This window comes from Cricetulus griseus, chromosome 4 (assembly GCF_003668045.3).
Source record: "Cricetulus griseus strain 17A/GY chromosome 4, alternate assembly CriGri-PICRH-1.0, whole genome shotgun sequence".
NCBI lineage: Eukaryota > Metazoa > Chordata > Mammalia > Rodentia > Cricetidae > Cricetulus > Cricetulus griseus.
The window spans coordinates 184,663,107-184,685,427 of NC_048597.1; the positions used below are offsets into that span (position 1 = coordinate 184,663,107).

General features: G+C 42.8%; 1 pseudogene; it reads right to left on the reverse strand.

Annotated features, from left to right (window-relative positions):
* Positions 1-20,444: 20,444 nt before the first annotated feature.
* Positions 20,445-21,120, reverse strand: LOC103160970 (annotated as a pseudogene).
* Positions 21,121-22,321: the final 1,201 nt, after the last annotated feature.

Below are 22,321 nucleotides of genomic sequence, written 5' to 3' on the forward strand. Positions count from 1 at the left end.
TGAAATTCAGTTATAAACAGTGAACTATCAGACAATTTCTTCTGGCATGTTCTGCATGTGGCATTATGATAAGAGTTCCATAGTGCTGTGTTTCAGAGCAACCTGGAAGAATGGATATTGTAAAGTCTAAAGCATCACAAGCACTCAGCTTGCTAACAAGCTATGATGGATCTGGAGAGCTTGTGAACTCCGACACAGGGAAGGATAGGTCCCTCCAGGTCTCCAGTGTTGGCCACTAAACTCCATTTCACAGGTTGTAAAACACAAGCATAATATCATGAGTGTTCGATTTTTGTCAGGCTTAAGAGTGAAGAGGAAACCTAGTCATAAAAGTTTGTAGGAATACCTATTTCCTTTATGTTCTGCAACATTTGGGAATAGGAGATGAGGAATCGGGAGAGGTTACAACTGAGGGTCTGGTTGAACTCAAAGCATAGAAGAAATGGTCCTTTGGAGGGACACTTGTTGTTTTTTGGGAGTGTTAGCTACTTTTCTCACTGCTATGACCAAATTCCCGACAATAAAATACTCAAGGAAGGCTCCTTGGTGTGGCTCAGGGTCCTCCTAGCCCTGTCATTCTTGTCTCTCAGACCTACTCTTTCATCCTACTTTAGCTTGTCTGTGGGAGCCATTCCCTGGGGAGTCCACCTCTTAGTGTGGAACCAGATTATCTCTTTCCCGATGACCCTCTCTGCCTTCTCTTCTAGCCCATCTCTGTTTCTCTGTCAGACTTTGATGGGCAGAGGCACTTCTACCAGGGACCCTCTGTGGTCACACTGAGCTGGATAGAGGTATGCAATTTTCACAATTCTTCCTGTCTCCCATTCCAATCTTTCCAGACTTACTCTTTTGTAAAAAAAAAAAAAAAATTGTATTTTATGTGCATTGGTGTCTTGCCTGCATGTACATCTGTGTGAGTGTGTCAGATCCCCTGGAACACAAGTTGTAGACAGTTGTGAGCTATCATGTGGTGCTTAGAATTGAACCTGGGTCCTCTGGAAGAGCAGCCAGTGCTCTTAACCACTTATCTATCTCTCCAGCCACTTCAGAGTTACTCTTAGTCATTGAGCAGCCTGCCTGTAGGAGCCACTCCATCTACTAAACCTCTACAACTTACAGCCTTGGGAGAAGCCACCATGGTTGATGGCTAATTAATATATATAAATGCTATTGAAACAGCCAGACTGTTTTTGAGACTTATAGAAAAGAAAAGGCAACATATTTAAGCTTAGAATTGTTCAAATTTTGGATGCTCATATTTCAATGATTGACTATAAGCTACTATGTTAAAATTTCAATTAGGGATTTTTCTTTTCTGCAAACTGACCATAACCTAGGCAAAAGGAGAAATGTGAGACGTATGCAAGTTATGAATGAACGGTGTGGCCACACCTGGATGCATCATGTGATTGTGAATTTATGAATGCGGATAAATGGAAATGCCTAAATTGCCTTGGATATGATTAGAGATATTTATATTGCCTTGGATATTGTTTAAAAATATCAAAATCACTTTAATATGGTCAAAAAGAGCATCCAGTCAGTCAGTCAATGTCTTAACAGGAGAAATTATGATTTGAGCCCTAGGAGACAGTCAATTAAAAAGTTAGCAAAAGCCTATAGCATTAGCTTAGAAACATGAAAAATCTATGGATGATTCTGTAAAATTTGGCAGATGAGAGGATACAGATAATCCTAGATTTTTATGGTTAAAAAAGGACATCTAGAAAATAAGGGTTGATGCATGATTTTGAGAAGGGTTTGTGAGAAGCCTCAAAAAAGAGCCAACCTGTTAGATTCACAGCTTGGCAGGTGAGCTAACATGCAAATGAGATCTTATCAGCTTGTCAGCCTCGAAGGTTAGATTAGAAAAGGCTACTCAAAAACTCTAAATAAATCTAGAGAATTGTTAAAGACATATGTTATATTCTAAAGAAATTAAGGCTTAATAGATAACAATTAAAAAAGATACTTTAAAAATCTTTAAATGAGTTTTTTAGAAATTGTTATAAAATATTCATTGGTTAAGTACTTTATTTTGGGGGACATCTAATGATGATTTAAATCCTTTAAGTAAAATTCTATAAGGAGATAATGATCCAGATATACCCAAACAGCTAACTAGAAAGGTAGACAAGTTCTATAATTAGCTATGGTTGTGCCTACCCGTCTTACCAGCCTAAATATTTTAAACCCTTATTTTAAAGCATTAGCCTACATGGTACAGAAATGCCATATAGATTTTAGAAAGTATTTTAGGAGAAAACCAAGTATGATACGTGTCTCCTACTCTAAGCAACAGTTTAATTGATGGTTTCAGAACAATGAGTCATGGGCGATTGCCCTTGCTCAGTTTTCAGAAAGAATTGATAATCAGTTTCTAGCTCATGAACTGTTAAAATTTGCACTATACATCCTTTTGTACTTCCAAAATTGTAAAAAGCAGTCCTATAAAAATATACTATGTTAATTTTTACCAATAACAGCGCTCGTGGACCTGCCTGCAGCTCGGGCAGCGCTGGATGCACAAGCCCGGCGTTGGTGGCGGTCCCAGTTACTCGGGAGGCTGAGACAGGAGGATCGCTTGAGTCCAGGAGTTCTGGGTTGTAGTGGGCTATGTTGATTGGGTGTCCGCACTAAGTTCGGCATCAATATGATGACCTCCAGAGAGCGGGCAGCCACCAGGTTGCCTAAGGAGGAGGAGTTCTATGCCATGCATTGTCTGTGCTAAATTTCCTCCTGTATGATGCTACAGGAAAATCAGCCTTGGATCGCCTCTGGCATCCATGAATGGCTCAAAATTATGCTCAAGCCTTATGGAAAGATCCCCTAACTTACAAATGCACGGACCAGATCCGGTCCTCATTTGGGGAAAAGGACATGCATGGATTTTAATACTCAGGCCAATAATGCTAGATGATTGTCTAAATGCCTTTCTAATCCACCCAGGGAAAGCCCCTGAGAAGCCTTTTAATTCTGCTTAATTCTAGATAGAAAATGCTGTCTTTCTGGCTACTTGGGCGTTTATCACCTTCGATTGCCGTCACCGCTGGAAGCCCTTATCAGATCTACAACTACACCTGGGTGATCCTCAACCGAGCCAGTGATGCTGCCAATGCTTCACAACTATTTCGACCACCCCCTCCTATTCCCCCCTGATAGTTGACTTATGTGCTTTAGCCTTAGGGGCCTCTCCAGACTAGGGAACCCCTGCCTTAGTTAACCCTACTATTCAGGCCCCTCATCAAGCCAGCCACTCCCTTATGGAGGACTGTTGGATCTGCTAGTCTTCCACCCTTCCCCTTGATCAGGGAATTGCAGGCACTTACTAATTCCTACCTTGCTTGTTCTACTGGATTGATTACTTAAATTGTCACCTTTACCTTTTCAAAAACTAACCAAGATTCATTAGGTCTCAGATTGACGCCACCCTCAAAAAATCTGTTTTGATCCACTACCATCGCCTAGAGGCATTAGATTCTGAGCTGCCTGACGACAATTAAAAAACCCCACAGTCCTAAAGGACTGGAATTCTCAGGCCTTAAAATCCATGGTAAATGCTTCTGCTTTAGCCTTACAGTCCCTTAATAATTCTCACTATCAGGAATGCTGGATTTGCTTTTCCCCTCGGCCGCCCTTCCATGAGGGCATGCTGACTTTTGAAAATTTTATCTTCACTAATGAGACTTCCTCACTAAGATGGCATTCCGTGAATCATGAGGACGTGACTTTAAGCCAGGTCTCAGGCAAAGACCTCTGTTTTAGAGGACTGGAACTCCATTTCCCAGAACCCTTACAGTCAATGTGCAACCAAACTATTATTATCAGTCAGTCGTCTACCTATGTAGCTGCACCTGACGGAACTTATTTTGCTTGCTCTCAGGGACTCACCACCTTTATTCCCACCTTTCAGTTTCTAGAGAGTAAAGATTATTGCGTTTTGGTACGGCTTTTGCCCCTCCTAACGGTACATGCCCCAGAGGAGCTGCTCCCTAGCTGGGAGGAAAGGCCCTGTCACAAGAGGGAGCCCATTTCAGCCATCACCTTAGCTGTGGTGCTGGGCTTAGGGGCAGCTGGAGCCGGGACAGGATTAGCTTCCCTGATAACTTCCAAACAGCAATATGTACAATTGTCTATGGCAGTGGATAAAGATATAAAGGAATTACAAACAGGATTACAAAACTTAAAAGACTTATTGGTCTCTCTATCTGAGGTGGTGTTGCAAAATAGGAGAGGTCTTGACCTGGTCTTTCTTAAAGAAGGCAGCCTCCGTGCAGCTCTTAAAGAGGAATGCTGTTTTTATAAAGATAAAACTGGGTTAATATGAGATAATATAAAAAATAAAATAAAGAAAAATCTAGAGGATAGAAAGAAACAAAGAGAACAACAAGAGTCCTGGTATAAAAATTGGTTTTCAACCTCCCCCTGGCTTTCTATTTGCTACCGTCCCTCCTGGGACTGCTTATAGGATTATTGCTGCTGATTTCTTTTGGCGCATGGGCCTTCCAAAGAATAACTCGCTTTATAAAAGGTCAAATAGACTCATCCCTTTCTAAAGATTTTGTCTCCATACAGTATCATTGGATCCAGAACCCAGGTGACGAGCAGCGTGATGAGCAGAGCGAACTAAGCAACCCCTTGGGCCATCAAGAGAGGCTTAATTTTTCTAAACTATTAAAGGTCTAGTCACAGGCTTTAGAGCCATACTTGCCATCCCTAGGCATGCAACACTGGTAGCCCCGGGTACAAATGGCCGCCTCCATGACGGGCAACTTCCTTCCCTCCTAGACTAACCTAAGACATGGGACCCCTGGATGGCGGGTTTTTATCACCCGAAGACAGGTAAAGTCAGTGAGGTGGCAAGGTCGAACTAACCTAAGACAGAGATGGTCATGAACAAAGACCCCCCTAAGAATGCTACCTGTGGCCTAGTGCTCACCTCCCTCCTTTGTTAAGGAAAAAATAAGGGGGAGATGTAAGGGGCCATGGGCCCTAAACTATGGGGTTTAAAGCCCACTTTTTGTAAGCTTTTTATGACCTTTAAAGTTTGCTGCTCAAAGCCCAACCCTGTGAGCCTCATGTGACCCATAATTAGATACATTTGGCCAAGCGGGACTGCTAGCGACTGCTGTTCCGAGAAAAGGCGTGGGGCTTTCTGCCTGCTGTTTCGAAGACACCGCAAGAATGTCCCAGCCCCAGCAAATACCAGACGTTCCTTCCTGCTATTCCCCCGCTTACCCAATTTCCTTGTTGCAGGGCTATATAAGCCCACACTGAGCCCCAATAAATCGAGACCTTGACAATTGCATAGATGGACTCTGGTCCCCTCTTTTGCGTGCTTGGTCTCCTTCCCTTCTCTCGCCCATGACTCTTTCAGGCAGCCCCCCTTCGGAACCCTGAATGACTAGACTCGAGGGACGGGTCACTCCTGGTTATTTCCCATGGTCCCTTTTAGCTTTCCCCCCTTGCCTGACTCCATTCATTTATGCTACCCACTGACTCTCAGAAGCACAATAAAGTACCTCATAGCCACCATACTTGCCTAGGATCTCAAGGAGGCAACAGCAACCAAAGAATGGAACATCCACCCAAAAAAGACAAGACCAGATATTTATACCAAGAAACATCTTGAACTTCTTAACTCTGGATATCTAGATTCCAGTTCAAAAACACAGACATGAATAGCCTAGACAATCTGGAGATCTGAACTCAGGTCTCCATGCTTTCCCAGCAATGACTTTACAGTCCCTATTCTGGGCTTTCTCTTGTAGAGCAGATGTCCTATACTTTGTCATTGGGTCTACCCAGGACATTCAATGCTATAGGAGCTTGTTGACAGGAAGTCCAAGTGTGTGGCTAATGGGTTGCCTTTCCCTACTCCTGAGCTCCTGGTGCCACCTCAGGATCTTCCTCCTCACAGCACCTAGTAATCACTCCTGATTGAAGTTGGCTTGCTATGGAATGGAGATAGTCTGTGCAAACCATGTATTCACTAGGGAGTTAATATCCAAACACACAAGAAACTCCTCACATGTCAGCATCAAGAAAACAACTTAGAATTGATAATCATATTGCTATAAAATGGGTTAAAGACTTGAAGAGAGGTCAAAGAATATCAAGAGGGCTTGTGACACAAAACTACATGCCATCCACATTTTTTATCTTTGAAGAGCAGTGACATCTCTGACAATCTTGTTTAGCTCTCAGTATTCCTAAAGCATGCTGGTTACCAACAACAGGGAATTGAGGCTTCTGTAACTCTCAGTGAGTGACGCACAGGGTATGACCCTTCACCACATGGCCATCTTTGTTCTTGCTGTTGCCTGTGTGTTGGAATGGCCACCTGTGGTTCCCAGGCTCATCAGTTTTTTCTCTCTCTCTCTTGGGAAATACATCATTTCTACCAGCAAATAAGTATCCGACAAAGGTTGATTGCAATTGGGTTGTGGTGAGAGATGTATTGCCAAATGGTTTCCATGGTTTCAATGAGTGCTAATGCAATGTTGTGTTTTAGAAAGATGATGGATTCAGTAGTACACAGAGGCTGTTCTATCATATGGACCACAGGTGTTTAGCATTCAAGCACACCTGTGGAAATACATAAAATATTACTTTTCTTTTCATTTATGAATTTCCAGTTGCCATTCCAACATTTTTTTTTAAGTCACTTATTTTTTTCTCCATTAGAGGAGAAAACTCAACTTAAATTCACTTCTGACCTTTACTTACTTAGGATCAAACAAAAAGATTCTTTCAAATTTCAGTTGAATGTAACAAACTCATCATTAAAAATGTCAGCTTCAGGGCCTGGAGGATGGGTTAGTTGGTCAAGAGCTTGCTACACATGTATAAGAATCAGGGTCCAGCATTTGCCTATAATCCCAATGCCAATGAGGCAGAGACAAAGGGCTTCTTGGGCTCCCTGGTGAGCCAGTCTACTGTAATCAGTGGACTCAGGTTTAGTGAGAGACCCTGTCTTAAAACATAAGGTGGGTTAAGCAGCCCTGCTCGGAAACATCTGACGACAGGGGTCTGCTCACCGGATCCAAACTGAGCGGTGGGATCAAAAACAACCTGACACTGCCAAGGCCTCAGTAACAGTGCCACCTCCATCCATGACAAGAGGACAGACATCAGAGTATTGGAACTGTTTGTATCTACCAGAAGGAAACCTTGCTCCCATACTCACTGGGAGAAGAGACTCCTGGTACACCCACCAGAAGAAAGGATGAGAAAAGGACAATGTAAAAGCACATTCAACAACAGAAAACCCAATATGACACCATCAGAGACTAGGATCCATGCACCAGCAAGACCTGATCATCACAATGCAGATGAAGCAGAAGAGAATGACCTTAAAAACATCTTCATGAAAATGATAGAGGACCTCAAAGAGGACATGAGAAAATCCCTTAAAGAAATGGAAGAAAAAACAAATCAAAAAATACAAGATATAAACAAATCTCTCAAGGAAACAGTTCAAGACCTAAAAACTGAAATACAGACAATAAAGAAAGCACAATCTGAGGGAATGCTGGAAATAGAAAATCTGGGTAAATGATCAGGAATCACAGACACAAGCATAACCAACAGAATACAAGAGATGGAAGGGAGAATCTCAGGAGTTGAAGATAAACTAGGAAAAATAGACTCATCAACCAAAGAAAATCTTAAGTCTAACAAATCCCTAACACAAAATATCCAGGAAATATGGGATACCATGAAAAGTCCAAACCTAAGAATAATAGGTATAGAAGAAGGTGAAGAAATCCAACTCAAAGGCGCAGAAAACATATTCAACAAAATCATAGAAGAAAACTTTCCCAACCTAAAGAAAGACATGCCAATGAAAATACAAGAAGCCCTCAGAACACCAAATAGACTGAACCAAAAAAGGTCTCCTTGCCACATAATAATCAAAACACCCAACATACAGAATAAAGAGAAAATATTAAGAGCAGCAAAGGAAAAAGGTCAAGTAACCTATGAAGGCAAACCTATCAGAATCACACCTGACTTTTCCATGGAAACTCTGAAAGCCAGAAGGTCCTGGATAGATATACTACCTACACCAAGAGACCATGGATGCCAGCCCATTCAATCAGTATAGATGGAGAAAACAAGATATTCCATGACAAAACCAGATTCAAACAATACATAACCACAAATCCAGCCCTACAGAAAGTTCTGGAAGGAAAACTGCAACCCAAGGAAGTTAACTACAACCAGAAAAATATAGGCAATAGATAATCCCACTTTACCAACAGCCAAAAGGAAAAAGGGATGGAATCCCACACATAATCTCACCACCATCACCAAATCAAAAACAAACAAGAATGAACAATTAATGATCATTTATATCCCTCAACATTAATGGCCTTAACTCACCTATAAAAAGACACAGATTAGCAGAATGGACAAGAAGACAGAATCCTTCCTTCTGCTGCATACAAGAACTTCATACCTCAACTTCAAAGACAGATGGTACCTAGGAATTAAAGGTTGGGAAAAGATTTTCCAATCAAATGAACCCAAGAAACAAGCGGGTGTAGCAATCCTAATATCCAACACATTGGACTTTAAACTAAATACAATCAAAAGAGATGAAGGAGGTCACTTCCTACTCATCACAGGAGAAATCCATCAGGATGAAGTCTCAATTCTGAACATTTATGCCCCAAATACAAATGCATCCACGTTTGTAAAAGAAACATTACTAAAACTCAAATCACACATAAAACCACACACACTTATAGTGGGAGACTTCAACACCCCACTCTCACCACTGGACAGGAATACCAGACAGAAACTTAATAAAGAAACAAAGGAACTAATAGAAGTTATGGTGCAATTGGACTAAACAGATATCTATAGAACATTCCATTCAAATACAAAACAATTTACCTTCTTCTCAATGCCACATGGAAGCTTCTCTAAAATTGACCACATACTTGGCAACATAGCAAACCTCAACAGGTACAAAAAATTGAAATAACCCCCTGTGTATTATCAGACCACTATGCTTTAAAGATAGAATTCAACAGCAACACGAATTACAGAAAACCTACAAACTCATGGAAATTAAGTAACACCCAATTGCACAATTCCTGGGTCCAGGAAGAAATAAAAAAAGATGTTAAAGATTTCCTAGAATTAAATGAGAATGCAGACACAACATAATCAAACCTATAGCACACTTTGAAAGCAGTGCTAAGAGGAAAGTTCATAGAGCTAAGTGCCCACATGAAGAAACAGGAGAATAATCACACTAGAGAATTAACAGCACAACTGAAAGCTTTAGAACACAAAGAAGCCAATCAAATTGAGGGCTGAAATCAATAAAATGGAAACTAGGAGAACAATACAAAGAATCAATGAAACAGAGTTGGTTCTTCAAGAAAATCAATAAGATACCTTTATCCAAACTTACCAAACAGCAGAAAGTGAACATGAAAATTAATAAAATCAGGAATGAAAAGGGGGCCATAACAACAGACACAGAGGAAATCCAGAAAATCATCAGGTCATGCTTCGAAAATCTATATTCCTCAAAATCGAAAATCTAAAGGAAATGGACAATTTTCTTGATAGATTTTACTTACCAAAATTAAATCAAGAATAGATAAGTAACTTAAATAGACCTTTGACCCCCTAATGAAATTGAAGCAATCATCAGAAGTTTCCCAACCAAAAAAAAAGCCCAGGGCCAGATGGCTTCAGTGCAGAATTCTACCAGAAATTCAAGGTACAGCTAATACCAATTCTCCTCAAAGTATTCCACACAATAGAGGGGTCATTACCAAACTCTTTTTATGAGGCTTCAATAACCTTGATACCCAAGACACAAAGACAAAACTAAGAAAGAGAACTACAGACCAATATTCCTCATGAACATTGATGCAAAAATTCTCAATAAAATACTGGCATATCGAATCCAAGAACACATCAGAGAAATCACCCAACATGATCAAGTAGGCTTCATGCCAGGGATGCAAGTATGGTTCAACAGACTAAAATCCATCAATGTAATCCACCATATAAACAGACTGAGGGGAAAAAACCCACATGATCATTTCACTAGATGCCAAAAAAGCCTTTGACAAAATCCAACACCCCTTCATGATAAATGTCTTGGAGAAATCAGGGATAACAGGAACATACCTCAACATAATAAAAGCAATATATAGCAAGCCAACAGCCAACATCAAATTAAATGGAGAAAAACCTAATGCAATTCCTGTAAAATTGGGGACAAGACAAGGCTGTCCACTCTCTCCATACCTCTTCAATATTGTTCTTGAACTTCTAGCTAGAGCAATAAGACAACAAAAGGAGATCAAGGGAATACAAATCGGAAAGGAAGAAGTCAAACTCTCACTATCTGCAGATGATATGATAGTGACCCGAAAAACTACCACGGAACTCCTACAGCTGATAAACACCTTCAGCAAAGTGTCAGGATACAAGATTAACTCAAAAAAAAAAAATCTGTAGCCCTACTATATACTGATGAGACAATGGTAGAGAAAGAAATCAGAGAAACATCACCCTTTACAATTACCACAAACAACATAAAATACCTTGGAGTAACACTAACCAAAACAGTGAAAGACCTGTACTATAAGAATTTTGAGTCTCTAAAGAAAGAAATTAAAGAAGATACAGGAAAATGGAAAGACCTACCATGCTCTTGGACAGGTAGGATCAACATAGTAAAAATGGCAATCTTGCCAAAAGCAATCTACAGATTCAATGCAATCCCCATCAAAATCCCAACACAATTCTTCACAGACCTTGGTAGAACAAGTGTCAACTTTATATGGAGAAACAAAAGACCCAGGATAGCCAAAACAACCCTGTACAATAAAGGAACTTCTGGAGGCAGCACCATGCCTGACTTTAAGCTCTATTACAGAGCTATAGTCCTGAAAACAGCTTGATATTGGCACAAAAATAGACAGGTAGACCAATGGAATAGAGTTGAAAACCCTGATATTAACCTACACACCTATGAACATCTGATTTTTGACAAACAATCCAAATTCGTACGATGGAACAAAGAACATCTTCAACAAATGGTGTTGGCATAACTGGATACATACATGTAGAAGACTGCAGATAGACCCTATCTCCTATTGCCATGCACAAAACTTAAGTCAAAATGGATCAAAGACTTCAACATAAACCCAGTCACACTGAACCTATTAGAAGACAAAGTGGGAAATACCCTTGAATTAATTGGTACAGGAGACCGATTCCTGAACATTACACCAGTAGCACAGACACTGAGATCAACAATTGATAAATGGGACCTTCTGAAACTGAGAAGCTTCAGTTTCTTTGTAAGGCAAAGGATACAGTCACCAAGAAAAAACGGCAGCCCACAGACTGGGAAAAATATTCACCAACCCCACATCTGACAGGGGGCTGATCTCCAAAATATACAAAGAACTCAAGAAGCTAGTCTCCAAAACACCAAATAATCCAATTAAAAAATGAGGTACACAACTAAATAGACAATTCTCAATAGAGGAATCTAAAATGGCTGAAAGACACATAAGAAAGCTTTCAACATCCTTAGCCATCAGGGAAATGCAAATCAAAGCAACTCTGAGATACCATCTTACTCCTGTCAGAATGGCCAAAATCAAAAACACCAATGACAGTTTATGCTGGAGAGGATGTGGAGAAAGGGAAACACTCCTCCACTGCTGGTGGGAGTGCCAACTTGTACAGCCACTTTGGAAATCAGTATGTGACTCCTCAAGAAAATGGGAATGAGTCTACCACAAGATCCAGCAATTCCACTCTTAGGCATATACCCAAAAGAAGCACATTCATACAACAAGGACATCTGTTCAACGATGTTCATAGCAGCACTATTTGTAATAGCTAGAAACTGGAAGCAGCTTAGATGCCACTCAACCAAAGAATGGATAGAGAAAATGTGGTACATTTACACAATGGAGTACTACTCAGTGGAAAAAAACAATGGAATCTTGAAATTTGCAGGAAAATAGATGGAACTAGAAGAAATTATTCTGAGTGAGGAAACCCAATCACAAAAAGACAGGCATGGTATGTACTCACTCATGTGAAGATTTTAGACATAGAGTAAAGGATTACCAGCCTACAACCCACACTGTCAGAGAAACTAATAAAAAAGAAGGTCCCTAAGGGAGACATACATGGTCCCCTGGAGAAGGAGAAAGGGTCAGGATCTCCTGAGCAAATTGGGAGCATGGGAAGAGGGGGGAGGGGGCTGGGAGAATGAGAAGGGGGAGAAGAGGAGGGATGCAGAGGACATGAGGGAGCAGAAAAGTTGAATAGAAGATAACAAGAATGGAGATACCATAATAGAGGGAGACATTTTAGGTTTACAGAGAAATCAGGTACTAGGGAAATGTCTGGAGATCTACAAAGATGACACCACCTAATAATCTAAGCAACAGAGGATGCCCTCCCCTGATAATGAGATTGATGACTGACTTATATGCCACCTGATAGCTCTCATCCAGCAGCTGGTGAAAGTAGAAGCAGACACAACCACAACTAATAACTGAACTGAACTGGAATCCAGATGCAGAGAATGATGAGTGAAGAGCAAAGGGATCCAGAACAGGCTGTTGAAACAGAAACAGCTAACCTGAACATCCGGGAGCTCTTGCTCCCCAGACTGATAGCTGGGATACCAGCATGGGACTGATGCAGACCCCAGGAACATGGGTTTCAGTGAGGAAACCTCGGAAATCTACAGGACCTCCCGGTAGTTCAGTACTTATCCCTAGCGTAGGTGTGGACTTTGGGAGCCCATTCCACATAGAGGAATACTCCCTGAGCCAAGACACATGATAGACTCTGATGACATCCTATGGAAGGCCTCACCATCCAGGGGGTGCAGAAAGGATATGTGATAGGTAGGGTTTTAGTTGGGAGTGGTGTGGTGGTAAGGAAGACGGGGGTGGGGGGCTGGGGGGGAAGGAACTGGGATTGTCATGTAAAACAATCTTGTTTCTAATTTTAAAAAATCTGCAAAAAAAAAAACATAAGGTGGAGAGTGATAGAGGAAGATAGCCAATATAGACCTCTGGGTCCCACACATAGAGAGAGACACACATGTCTAGCACCTGTTGGGTGTAGAGGGAGAGAGGGAGGGAGAGGGAGAGAGAGAGGGAGAGGAAGAGAGAGAGAGAGAAAGAGAGGGAGGGAGAGGGTGAGGGAGAGAGGGAGGGAGAGAAAGGGAGAGAGAAAGGACAGAGATATCTAGAGTGTCATCATATTTGCCAAAAATCCCCAACCTGAGTGTATTTCAAGTTTCCAGCTGCAGTGGGCATAACCTGTCATAAGTATTTCCCACAAATTGTGTTTTGAAGAAGTTTTGAAGTTTGAAGATGTTATTTTTTAGTGATTCAGCAAGAAAAATTGGCTGGGACCTATTGGAGTAATACACTAAAAACAAATTTTCCTTCCAACCCAGAAATCTTCCTCCTGAGGGTGAAGAGAAAGCAAAGTCTTTTATTACTAAGAATAAAGCCAGAATGTGAAGTGAGGCACTGGTGGTGCACGCCTTTAATCCCAGCACTTGGGAGGCAGAGGCAGGTGTATCTCTGTGAGTTCGAGACCAGCCTGGTCTACAGAGTGAGTGCCAGGACAGGCTCCAAAGCTACACAGAGAAACCTTGTCTCAAAAAAAAAAAAAAAAAAACAGAGCAAAACAACAACAACAAAAACGTCAGAATGTGGTGTGTACTATAAGAATTCATCAAGAGACTGCAAAAACAGAAAGACAACTCAGTCATAGACAGTCAAGGAGATACAATCCAGCCTGACTCTCAAGATAAATATCCAGTCTCCAAGTAAGAGGACTGGACTGTACCATCTGTCACTCATAATTCATTTTTATACTTCACCAGAAAGGAAAAGTGGCCATCTGCATTGACAAATTAACTTTAGTTAGAGAACAGACAAATCACATTTTTTGATGTAATTTAAAGCAAAGAGCCCCTTCCAGTTAGGCTCCTGCATCCAACAGAAACTGGAGACAAGGATGCCACCTTTCTTTGTGGGGCACGAAGAGCATGTCAATCAACAAACCCGAGATGAAGACCAAAGGGACCAATGCAGGCATGCTTTTAGGAGCCAGGAACCAATAAAATTGGTAGTTCAAGCAGATATCTCCCAGATTCTTGAGAAAATATTCATAAAGTACACAGAAGGCTAACAGGCAAAAGGCCAACTTGGTCTTACACACACACACACAACACACACACACACACACACACACACACACACACACACACACACACACACACACACACACACACACACGTATTTCAAGGAGAAGAGATTGCATTATAATTCAAAGCTTTCTAAGGTAAGTACTCTGAACAAGATGGGAAGAAAATGTTTCCCTTCCCTTCCCTTCCCTTCCCTTCCCTTCCCTTCCCTTCCCTTCCCTTCCCTTCCCTTCCCTTCCTTCCCTTCCCTTTCCTTCCCTTCCCTTCCCTTCCCTTCCCTTCCCTTCCCCCCCCCACCTCTCACCTGCCCTTCTCTTCCTTCCCTTTGACATAGGGTCTCTGTATTCCAAACTGGCCTTAAACTCACAATGTAGATGAGGATGTCCTTGAACTTCTGATCCTCCTGTCTTCATCTCCCAAGTCCTGAGATCATAGGCACATGTCACCAGGACCAGTTTATGTGGTTTATTATGTATGAAAACATGGGCAAACCTATGGGCTTCATGCATGCTAGGCAAGCACAGTACCAGAGAGCCACATCCTCAGCCCTCAGATATATATTCTTGACAGGGGTAACTTCTCTTTTATCTAGGGTAGTTACTGTAAAATTCAAGGTTATATGGTTATTTTCCTCTGAGGTTTTGACGTCATCATGTAACTAGCTTCTTATTTCCTGTTAAAGTCCTCCCCAAAGATATCTTTTCATGCTTTCAAAGAGAAACTAATTGTGGGTAGAAAATCATGACTTTGTCAGCTCGTGCTGGCCACCTGGGATGTCTTATTGCAGATTTCCCTGTGAGGTTTGTAATCTCTATCAAAGGTTAGCAAGTCAAGCCTTTCTTCAGTTTGCCTGTGGTCTGCTCTGTAGTTCTTCAGACATTCAGTACCGCCCCCTCCCCCAATCAGGCTGCATTAATCTGCATGTGTGCCTGGTCCCCATGGAGGCCAGAAGAAGGCACTGTATTCCCTGGAACTGGAGTTAAAGATGGTTGTGGACAACCATGTAGATGCTGGGAGCTGAACTTGGGTCCTCTGGAAGAGCAGAAAGTGCTCTTACCTGCTGAGCCATCCCTTTAGCACTGCCTCTTTAAGCCACTTCTCTTTTAAGGCTTAGTAGAACAATCTGGAAGACAAGGAAACAATAATTATGTCAATAGCAGAAATGGGGCATGAAGAGCATGTCAATCAACAAACCTGAGATGAAGACCAAAGGGACCAATGCAGGCGTGCTTTTAGGAGCCAGGAACCAATAAAATTGGAAGTAAATTCATCAAAGGATGGGTTTTAAAGTTTAAAAGCTTGTTTTAAAAGTTCTTTGCAATTGATCACTCTGCCCATAAACCTACCTGAAACTGTGCAGCAGCTCTGCATGGAGCCCTCAATCTGAGCACTGAAAAGCATGACACAGACTCTGCTTGAGGGCTCCTTCTCATCCAGTTACAAGTTGTGGTTTTCCTGGAAAGTGAGCAGGTGCTTTTCATTTCTTTCTAGAGAAGGAGACTGGGGAAATACTCCCTGGGCTGGAAGGTTAAGTTTTAGAAAAAAATGAAACCAAGCAAAAGGCTTCCTCTGGATGCTCAGCTGTCCTCAGACCACAGAGAGTGAGTTCAGTATGGAGGACCCATCCAGAGCTCAGGGAACTCATAGACACTATAGAAGGAAAGGGTCTCCCTACCCCTGCTGTGATATTCCTGGTCCCAGGATGCACGATCGGTGGAATGGGAACAAGCTCTCCAATGTTCTGTTCTCTTCTAAGCCTGCCTCTGCCCCCCTGCTGCTGTCTCGTGAAGCCGGCTTGACCTCATGCATGGGGTGGTGCTGTGACCTCACTCCACCACTTATATCAAAACACACATTGCCATTCATTCCTTTTTTTGCAACATAATATTTTTATTGATTATTGGGAATTTCACATCATGCACCCCAGATCACACTCACTACCCAGTCCTCCCAAATCCTCCCGAACCTCTGTGACCTTTCCCACAAAGAAATAAAGAAAAGGAAGGAAGGAAGGAAAGAAAAAGTCCAATTGGTGTTGCCCATATACTCATTTGAGCATGGTCAAATTCCCAGTGGCCAGCCCCCTAAAGAGAACTGAGTCTTCCTCCATCTGCATCCTTGACAGAAGTCATCAGTCATGGAGAGCGACACTTCACTCTCCTTTTCCTGATTTTTTTTAAATTTATTTGAATTAGAAACAAGATTGTTTTACATGTCAATCCCAGTTCCCTCTCCCTCCTGTCCTCCCCTACCCCCCCCCCAACTAAAACCCTACCTATCACATATCCTTTCTGCTCCCCCTGGATGGTGAGGCCTTCCATAGGGGGTCATCAGAGTCTGTCGTATCCTTTGGGATAGGGCCTAGGCCCACCCCCGTGTGTCTTGGCTCAGGGAGTATTCCTCTATGTGGAATGGGCTCCCAAAACCCACACCTATGTTAGGGATAAGTACTGAACTACTACAGGAGGTCCCGTAGATTTCTAAGGGCTTTCTGACTAGGCTGTTACTTTTTTGTGGGGGTAGGGGGAAGGGTTGGGGAGTAGGTGTTGTCACAGGAGCTTTCTCTTTGTCAATTGTGAGTCTGCAGTCATCAATGCCACTGCAAAAGTTGCTTCCTTGCCCTTTATAGCCAGCAGGAACATGGATCATGGACTTTCACATGGTTTCTGGCAACAGCACAGACCACGGGTATCCGTATCGTCTCTAGCTTCAGCATATGCCACGGATCTCAGCGTGGTGTCTGGTAGCAGTACAGATCACAGACATATATACTGCCATCTTCCACTGCACCAGCATAGCTCTAGACAGCAGCATAGGCCAAGGATATCAACATGGCCTCCAGGGCAACATAGGCCTGGACACCATTATGGTTCCTCAATGCTTAGCCCAAGGTCATTAACATGGATTTAGGTAGTAGCATAGGCCACAGACATCTCCATGACTTCCAGTGATAAAACATGGTCCATGGACATCAACATAACCTCTGGCTGCAGCAGGACCATAGACCCAGGCATGGCCAACAGAGGCAGCATCAATAAATGGCTTCTGCACAGACTACGTACATCCACATGGCCTTCAGTGATGCCCCTTGGTGGAAGCACAGGTCACGGACATCAACATGGCCTCAGGCAGCAGTATAGGCCACTCACATTAACAAGGTCTCCGGTGTCAACTCAGACCATGGACACCAATATGGCCTCCTATGGTAGGTAGCATAGACTATGAATGTCGTCCTGGCTTCTAGTGGTAGCATAGGCTTTGGACATCCACATGGCCCCAGTGGCAGCACAGATCATAGACATCCACATGAACCTCAGGTTTCAACATGGCCTGGGACAGCGGTGGGGACTACAGATACCAACAAGTTTCTAGGGGCAGCACAGACCATAGCGGTCTTTCAAGGAGGTCCAATTAAGAAAATAAACTGTTCTTCATCTCAGGACATCCTGCCATTGCTCAGATCCAGGACAATCATGCAGCTGGGCAGTGTGTTTGGAGGCTGAGTTTGCGCAAGCTCCACTCTGCTGTACACCACCCTGCCAACTCTACTGGCAGTGACATGTTTCCCTGTCTACTGCAGCCTTCTCGCATATGGTCAGACCTTTGTGTCTCTAGTTCCTCCTCTCACCACAGGGCATACACCATTGTGTTCTTTCAACTTTCCCATCTCTCCGTCTCATGTATTATGCCCAAACAGCTTTACATAAAAATATTCATTGCAATGAGTCATTGGTCTGGTTCAAGGTTTCTGGTTTCTGACACACCATAAACACTGGACCATCACTAAGACTCGTCTCAGATATTCTGCTGTTACAAAGTCAGGGTGATCCTGTGACTTGGCAGGGTGTCTGGGGGCAGGTTCCCTGAGATCTCCAGGCTGCCATCCTATGCTGGCCACCCCGAGGCTCAGCTGAGCTTAACCTTTGTGCTCATAACCTGCAAGCAGCACTACTGCTCTATACTTTCTGCCTCCCAGCGGGGTGGCAGTGAGGACTGCAGCCACAGCGGCTCCATGCTGTGGGCTGGCCAGTGTGCCCAGGACTGTCCCTATTTAGTAATGACATCTAGTTCTGCGGGACTGGCTCCTCTATGCACTCCAGCAGCTCCTAGGTGGAATAGATGTTGGGGAGGACCAACTCAAAGTGCTGGATCTGGGCCCAGATGGCAGCTGAGTTGGCCAGCGTAGCCCTCTCTTCAGGATGCCTTGTGCATAGGCCTTTCATAACCATCCATCCATCCATCCGTCCGTCCATCCATCCGTTTATGCATTTATTTTTATTTGAGACAGGGTTTTACCCTGTAGTGTAGGATGTCCTAGTACCCTGGACTTGAGCTCTTCCTACAGTCCTTTTGCCTCCCAAGTGCTGGAATTACTGGCATATGCAACTGTATCCAGATCAAATGGCATCTTATAAAGACACGAATGCATGGCATGATCCTCTGTCTTGTCTTGGTAATATGAATCTTCCTCTCCTGAGGGCAGGGTATTTTTCCTGTTCTGGGTCCTTGTGACTTTGCAAAGTTGTCATTTCCTTTCAATGCTCTTGGCATTGCTGTAGCTTGGTGTGTGGATTGGTTTCTATCTGTTGGCTTCTGTCTCTTGTTGTTTTGGTGACACCTGGTTTGATCTTTTTTTTTTTTTTTCTGAGAATCCGAGTGCACTATGTATAGATGCAACATATGGTTCCCTACAGAGTGATGCCTTTTTAAGAGTGTTGTTAAGATGATACCCTTACACCATAGGCTGTCAATCATCTTGAAATTCTCACATTTGGACAAAGTGTGAATTTATTTTAAAGTGGGCATATGTTAGCTGTTGAGTTAATTCATCTGTTAAGCAAACATTTGTCAAGCATCCCTCGAATTTCTAGGCACTCAAGATATGGAAACTGACAAGGAACAGAGAGGGCCATGATTCTCAAGAGTGTGAAATGGCAGAGGCCTGTGGGGAATTGAACCAGGCAGTGTAAATTCTTGTAAGAAAGCAGAGTAGGGTGGCAGGCCAGAGTGCTGTGGGCAGCAGGCCAGAGCTGGGGGTGGCAGCATGGAACACACTTGGGCTGGAGAGTCTGTGTAGTTGACTTTGAGGGGGGTCATGTTTTGAGCTAAGCTCAGGTGAGAAGTGGGCAGCCATGGGGAGTCTTGGGGACAGAACACCAGGGTAAAGAACTGTCCTTGATAGAGCCTGATGTAGAGAAGCTGCATATATTTGGGAAAGCTGATGTCAAGATGGCTCGAGCTGGTGGATGATGATTGTGCAGAAGGAGATGGGCTCTGAAAGGCTGTTTCCACGTGACCTTAACTGTAAGCCACTGAAAATCATGGGCTCAGACTGGCTCAGACAGTAAGGAAATATCTAATCTCACATAGGAATGTTGGTGGAGTGTGGGCTCCAGGGCTGGGCTAACTTAGTAGCTCAAAGGCAGGGGTCTCTCAACTCTTTTCTGTCATCCTTTGACCACATCTTTCATGGCCTCAGGTTGGCTGAAACTGATTGAGTGTTAACGCACGAGAACATGCAATGATGTCTGTGTCTGATATCTGATGTGCTTTCATGTATCATTGGTAGCTGAGTTAAAGAGTTCCTCCTGCCTCACCCTCTGGGGGGAGCAGAAAGGACATGTGATAGGTAGGGTTTTAGTTGTGGGGGGTTGAATGGGAAGAGGGGAGGGAGAGGGAACTGGGATTGACATGCAAAACAATCATTTTTTAATAAAAAAATATATTTACTTAGAAGCATTCAGAATGTCAACAAAACAGCTGCAACTTTTTTTTTTTTTTTTTGCAATTACAGAGTGGTATTCAGTTAATAGAACAATTATCTTCATATAAGCTGCATCAAAGACAATTGAAGATGGAAAAAAAACCCAAAACAAAAACAAAAATAAAAGAAAGAAAAAAAAAAACCTACTGTCCCCAAATTTGTGCTGTGCACCAACAAGAACCTGCTTTAAATTTCCATGCCAATTTACAACCCCCAGACTGTACCAGGCAAGGTTAGCGGCTATTGAAAATACCACTAGGACAGGGCTATCTAAAGACACATACGGTAGTGTGTGAACTATACAAAAAAAGACACTGTACAGTTTAAAACAAATCTTACACAGCCTTACATTTCAATTTTTTTTCTTTAAAAGGAGTGAGTTGTGTACAGGGGAGGGGGTTAAATGCTTTATAGACAAAAAAAAAAAACTGCGCTAGAACCAACTTATTCATCATCATCATCTTCATCTTCGTCTTCCTCTTCTTCCTCCTCTTCCTCATCCTCTTCATCCTCCTCCTCATCTTCCTCTTCCTTCTTTTTCTTGCTCTTTTCTGCCTTAACCACCCTCTTTTTCGCTGCATCGGGTTTTCCTTTAGCTCTGTAAGCAGCAATATCCTTTTCGTGCTTCTCCTTCGGCTTGGCAGCCTTCTTTTCGTAGGGCTGCTTGTCATCTGCAGCAGTGCTGTTCCGCAGCTCTCCCAGTTTCTTTGCAGCATCACCAATGGACAAGCCTGGGTGTTCTCCTTTGATTTTTGGGCGATACTCAGAACAGAACATGAAGAAGGCCGAAGGAGGACTGTTGGGTGCATGGGGTCCTTGAACTTCTTTTTGGTCTCCCCTTTGGGGGGGATGTAGGTTTTCATTTCTCTTTCATAACGAGCCTTGTCAGCCTTTGCCATGCCCTCAAATTTCCCCTTTTCTTTAGCAGACATGGTCTTCCTCCTTTCTGAGCACTTCTTCGAGAACTCTGAGAAGTTGACAGAAGCATCTGGGTGCTTCTTCTTGTGTTCCTCTCGGCAAGTTTGCACAAAGAATGCATATGAGGACATTTTGCCTCTTAGGATCTCCTTTGCCCATGTTTAGTTGATTTTCGTCCGCGAGGCACAGAGTCGCCCAGTGCCCGTCCAGCTCACGCTTGCCCCGGCGCTGTCTCTATGGAGCTCAATGTACTGCCAACTATCTTGTTTCTAATTCAAATAAAAAAAAGAAAGAGGAGTCACCACCGTCAAGGACCCTACCCTGCCTGGGGAGTGGAGGGTGGATGGGGTGGGGGCAGGTGGGAGGTTGGGGGGAGGGAGGGGAGGGAGAGAGGGAGAAGGGATTGACATGTGAAGCAAGCTTGTTCCTAATTTGAACTAATAAAAAAATAAGGAAAAAAGATTTAATTCTTTACATAAAAATAAATAAGTTTATCTACCTAAAAAAATAGAAAGAGAAAAAAAGAGTCCCTCCTGGTACTACTAACTAATTAAATAACTAACCAACTAACTGGCTGATTAACTGCTACAGGCCATGTGGCAGGAATGAATATATTCTCAAGGAACACTTGCATCCCCTCTCTTTGGCTCTCAGACTGTTGAAACACCAATCTCAAAAGAAAAAAAAAATAGGTTTCCCTAGGATTTTCATGCTGGAGAAGAAAAGTTTGAAACCCTTGAGACAGCCAGAGAAGGAGCCTGGCTCCCCTGGGAAAGATTTACAGCTAGTCATTTGACCTTAGAGGAGAGATTTGGAGCTGAGCCAGTGGGCAGGCTCTCATCTTGGCCAGACGACTTAGTTATGCATATTTCTTACCTTCTACCTAAACCTTAGCCTTATGTCAGGACCCTGGAGATGGTTTGGGTTTTGCAGGATCTCTTTGTCCCTTTTCCCAGTGTGGGCACATTAAATACATCTCCTTTTCCTATGCCTCACTATTAATTGGCTTATTTAGTTGGCTTATTTGGGATGGGCGGCTGAAGCTGGATGGCTGGGGCATAGGCTGTGACCTCCAAGGTGGGTAACATAGCTAATTACTATGTAGGGACAGGGAACATAACTACCTGCTATGTAGGGATGGGGTCCACACACTCATGCACACTAATGATGTCTTAAGTATATGTTCTATGTAAAATGAAGACATAGGCTTCCAGAGTCTATTCAGAATGATGGTAAGACCTTAGACTTCCTCCTTCCAAATGTCTTTTCTTTCTCTTTCTCTTTTTTCTTTCTTTCTTTCTTTCTTTCTTTCTTTCTTTCTTTCTTTCTTTCTTTTTCTTTCTCTTTCTTTCCTTCCTTCCTTTTTTGTTTTTTTGAGACAGGTTTTCTCTGTGTAGCTTTGG